The following is a 5409-nucleotide window of genomic DNA, read 5'->3' on the forward strand; positions in this document are numbered from 1 at the left end:
TGTAAACTAATGGTATATTAAAATATTCACACAAGCATGTTCAGTCAGGTGTTTTTTTTCCAAACTACACTAGGGCAAAATAAAATAATAATAATAATAATAATAATGTTTCAAATAAATTTTATTCGAAGTGAAACACAAAAAAACATTTGAATGCATGAAAAAATGTTGGGATTTTTTATCATTAAATTTTGATAAAAATAAACAATAACATTTTTATACTCATTTCTTTTTACCTGGTTTTTCAAGGTGCTCAATTTTTGCTTGCATAGTTCAGTACCTCTGGGGAATTGCGTGTCAATATTAGCATGGACTGTGCTAAAATGAGGCTGAAGATTTGAAGTCTTGAAATGGGATATCAGATTCAGATTCAGATTCAGATCTACTTTATTGTCATTCTAGTACACGTGTATACAGAACGAAATGTCGATGCATCTGACCCCCACAGTTTCCTTGAATGTACAGATATAAATAAAGTTGTATTGTAATTGGCTACGTATAGTATTTTACCATAGTGCCGATAGTGCAAGAAGAGTAGCTAACCAGATGTGCAAAATGGGCAGTCAGGTTAACAAGTCAGGTACACAGTAACATTAACACTGTAACAATAACGCTGTAATTACCATAGTGCAGAGAGCAATGTGCAATGAGTGGCAAGCTATAAAAAACTGCCAGTAGTGCAAAAAGTCAGATTAGCAGCCGTTTAGATTTAAGTTAACTATATGTTAGATTGACCATTTAACAGTCTAATGGCCAGGGGGACTAGACTATTGCGGAGCCTGGTGGTCCTGCACCGCACACTGCAGAACCTCTTCCCAGAGGCTAGCAGAGTGAACAGTCCATGATGGGGGTGAGAGGGGTCCCCGGTAATGTTCTTAGCATGGGATAGGCAGCGCTTCTGGCCAATGTCCTGAATGGAGGGAAGTGTAGTCCCGATTATTTTCTCTGCTGTCCTCGTTACCCTCCTCACACTACCCCAGTCGGTAGCGCTGCAGCCTCCACACCACACAGAGATACAGCTGGTCAGGATACTCTCTATGGTGCCCCTGTAGAATGTGATGAGGGAGGGTGGGGGCAGGTGGGCTCTCCTCATCCTCCGCAGGAAGTACAGGCGCTGCTGTGCCCTCTTAACCAGTGATGCAGTGTTCACGGACCAGGTGAGTTTGTTTGTAATGTGCACCCCTAGGAACTTGATACTGCTGACAACCTCCACAGCCTTGTTGTTGATGCAAAGTGGGGCATGGTTGGGCTGGTTTTTCCTAAAGTCGACAATGATCTCTTTAGTTTTGTCAACATTCAGGACCAGGCTGTTGTCCCTGCACCAGCCCACCAACTGCTCCACCTCCTCTCTGTAGGCTAGGTCGTTGTCATCCCTGATGAGGCCCACCACTGTTGTGTCGTCAGCATACTTCACGATGTGCTTTGTGGCGGACCTAGGGACGCAGTCGTGTGTCATCAAGGTGAACAGCAAGGGGCTTAGGACGCAGCCTTGGGGGGAGCCCGTGCTGAGGTAGATGACATCTGAACTGTTCTGACCTATCCGCACTGATTAGGGTCTGTCACAGAGGAAGTCCAGCAGCCAGTTCCGCAGGGGGGTGTTGAAACCCAGGAGTCTCATTTTGTCTACCAGATGTTGTGGGATGATGGTGTTGAATGCTGAACTGAAGTCCAGGAACAGCATCCGCACATGGGTGTTCTTCTCCTCTAGATGTGTCAGGCTCAGGTGAAGCGCAGAGGAGATGGCATCCCTGGTGGAGCGGTTTGTCCTGTAGGCAAACTGAAAGGGGTCGAATGAGGAGGGGAGACTGGAGGTGATGTGCTCTTTAACCAGTCTCTCAAAGCACTTCATTATGATAGGAGTCAGTGCAACGGGCCGGTAATCGTTGAATGATAAGATCTGGGGTTTCTTTGGCACTGGGATGATGTTGGCAAATTTGAAGCATGATGGTACTTTGGCTTGGTCTAGCGAGGTGTTGAAAATGTCTGTTAGTACACAAGCCAGCTGATCGGCGCACTCCCTAAGTACCCGCCCCGGAATGTTGTCCGGGCCTGGAGCCTTCCTTGTGTTGACCCTTCTCATGGTACTACATAAAAAACAGTGTGATTTGCAATTCCGTTCAATAAAAAGGTAAGCATCTTCCCATTCTTCCTGAAATGCCCTGTGTTCCCTTCATATTTCCATTTCGCTTTGCATTTTGCCATTTTGACCATGAAAGGAACAGTCTGCACGCTTATGAAATGTTTACTTAATTTCCCGGTGTAGTGCCTAAATCCGACTTCTCTGCAAAATCCTCCCCTCCTCGTGTGAACATAATTGAAGTATTCTGCTGCGCTTCCGACAAAAGCGATCATATTCTATATAATAAGTTTATTAAAACAATAAAGTGAGCTAATTAAAACAAACAAGCGATCGTAGTCTATGTAACGCGTTTATTAAACTTATTATATAGAATACGATCGCTATTGTCGGAAGCGCAGCAGAATTGCGCGTTCACGCGAGGGGGGGAGGATATAGGCACTACCCTGGCATTAGACGTAACCTACACAGAAGATTGGCAGTCAGTTATGTGTCGCGAGCAGCATAAAAACAAGAAATCTGCCAAATTAATTTTGAAATATTATTTATTATTTGTTATTAACTCTGATGGAGTCAAGTGTGTTTTAATAGGGGGAAAAAACTAAACATGAAACGAGGCAAAGAGCCACAGTACATAGAAAATATGATGAGGCAAAGAGCCGCATTCTTAGTGGCGTGTTCGCCACCCCTGTAATAGTAGAAGTAGCCAAATGTGCCAGGCACCCAAGAAAAAGACTCAGACCAGGACGTCACAGTACAGGATTGATTGAAATAATGAGACCAAATGTTAGTGTGGGTGGGGAAACCGATGTCTGAAAAAATTCTTCCGGGATCTGACGAAAGGGGTGGTGAACGTGAAGTGAGTGTGGGGCTGGAGAAACTGGTCTCTGGCAAGGAGGGATTCTAGGAGCAAGAGTAGAGGCAAGGAACTCACAGTACAATCAAGCAAAATTAAGCGACAAAAACAAGAATACAAATTTGATGGGTCAAACACGATTTAGCTTCAGCTTACCACAAATGATAAACGTTCAAACACCGGTCTGGTGTCTCCAGCAGCTTGATTAGAGGCATGTATAGCCGGGTTGATTGTGATCCTCCCCACATGTGCTGGCTGGTGTGGAAAGCTGGCCCAGCGGTGAGGATGAGGAACAGGGAGTCCTGTCTTGGCGGGGGTGTAGCATAACACCATGTTGATTAATCTTGTTGGTATTTATTGGAGGGCCTTGACACATAACCTAGCTCAAGACACTTCCAGAGCCCTTAAGTCAACTGTGACAATTTTCACAAAAATCGGTTCAGCTGTTTCGGAGCCCATAAACCACACACACATGCACACGCACGGTGCACAATCAGGATTTATGAATACATTTGGATTTACATTGGATTTTGTTGGATTTCTGCTTGAACGCCTCAATTACGATAGGCAGGTACGATGTGCTCATTGATTGACAGCTTTGATTACATTCCATTCATAATATTTTGATTTTTTTCCATATGAAGTAGAAGCCCATATTGGTTGTGTCTCTTCTCGAAAGTTGAGTTTTGTCACTATCATTTTTTTTGTCGCTCGTTTCTGATTTAGAGCCTCAATTTGATTACAATTGACAGCTCGGGAGGGTGAGCGGATTATGATTGACAGCTTTAGGCACATTCTGCCTATTATATTTAGATTTTCCTTTGAAATAGTAGCACTAGACGATGAAGTATTTAATCTGAATTATTATAGATTTTTAGGGGGTATAATTTCTGCTTGAACTATTAAATTAAGATTGACAGCTCCGAAATGAGTATCTTAATCACAGCTTTTTTCTTATGCTCAATTAAGTGTTGATGTTTTGTTCTCCTTTAGCAAGTCAGCACTGGCATTAATTTGTCAGTTATATATTTTACACGACACTTAAATAATTGGATTTCAATTATTTTCGAAATGTAGATTGTAGATGTAAAAGTTATCAGTTACAGGGTTGGGTAGGGTTACTTTAACTTGATTACTTTCAATTACTTTTGGATTACTCAAATACCAAATATGCTAATAAAAGACAAAATAAACTAAATATGAATAAAATTATGACTCACAACACGTGGTAAGCTTTCTCTCCTGGCTTTGATCTCTTTGATCTCCAGCAAAACTAACATAAAATGCGACAGAAACAAAATGAAAATAAATCCTAACAGCTTGCCAACATCATATTTGCCGTTCCATGTATTCCGTTACTCCCCAAGCCTGCACAAAATTTAGTAATTTTATTCTTATTTAGTTTCTTTTGTCTTTTATTAGCATTATTGGTATTGTAGTAATCCAAAATTAATTGAAAGTAATCAAGTTAAAGTAACCCTACCCAACCCTGATCGGTTATCAGTATTTGAAGCAGGATTTTATTAGGTATCAGTAGGAAGTGACAATAATTATACATCCCCCCAAAAAAAACGTTTAAAAAACAGATTTTTGAACCCCTTATCCGAGAGTTCCATCCCTGTCCTCCTTGGGATTAATAATCCATCGATGGCTTCTCTCCTTTTTTTTAATGTTAACTCAAATTGAAATTGACAAAATTCTCCTTAAACCATAATAAGAAAAAGAAACCATATGAATGGAAACTTAAAGAATCCCTCGTTAAAATTTGCCTTTCAGCATGGTATGAAGTGTTATGATTCATCCCAATTTTGTGGAGCCTTGAAAGAGAACGGTGAGCGCAAAAGGTGCTTTTCCGTGATCCGAGGTTTTTGTTTCTGGAGTCTGCAGCTGGAGCCTGATACGGCCATAATTAGACGCCGATGGCGCCTCGGGTGAGCGCTGACTGAAAACTGATAGCTAAAGCTACATTTTTCCTTTTACCTTTTCGTCCAACACAGTTCAAGACTGAAGAGTTTGTCACAAGTTGAGAGCTTATGAAAAAAGTATGCACCTTTATCACATTTCTGCATCAAATCCCTATCAAAAACACTTCTGATCTTTGTCAAAATCATGCATATGAAAAACCAGCGTGTACTTGAACTAAAACAACCCAAACATTTAGGGTTTTCCACATTTTAATGAGGACAGCAGTCAAACAATGAGAGAAGAGGGAGGAATAATGAACTGAACCTTCTGCCGAAAGACACTCAAAAAGCAATTCAAACAAATTTCTCTGAAACATTCACAAGTTCCATATTTCAATGAGGATCGCATGTAAAAAATGACAAAAGGGGAGGGAAACGTTACAGAACGTTGTTTCCAAGGACACACCCAAAAAATTGAAACCAATTTTCACCAAACATTTATAAGGTTCTATATTTTCATAGAGAAAACATGCAAACGAAGAAAAAGAAGAGAGGAATAAGTAACTGAACCA

At 41.1% G+C, this 5409-nt stretch overlaps 1 long non-coding RNA gene across 1 annotated transcript; it reads right to left on the reverse strand.

Moving 5' to 3' along the window:
- Positions 1-2604: 2604 nt before the first annotated feature.
- Positions 2605-3222, reverse strand: LOC148370380 (uncharacterized). Its single transcript, XR_015849910.1, has 2 exons — positions 3090-3222; positions 2605-2980 (listed from the first exon to the last, which is right to left on the reverse strand). It is a non-coding gene; the product is annotated as an uncharacterized LOC148370380 (long non-coding RNA).
- Between the last annotated feature and the right edge of the window lie 2187 nt (positions 3223-5409).

Source organism: Urocampus carinirostris, chromosome 3 (genome assembly GCF_059441175.1).
Source record: "Urocampus carinirostris isolate Australia breed hairy pipefish chromosome 3, RoL_Ucar_1.0, whole genome shotgun sequence".
Classification (NCBI taxonomy): Eukaryota; Metazoa; Chordata; class Actinopteri; order Syngnathiformes; family Syngnathidae; genus Urocampus; species Urocampus carinirostris.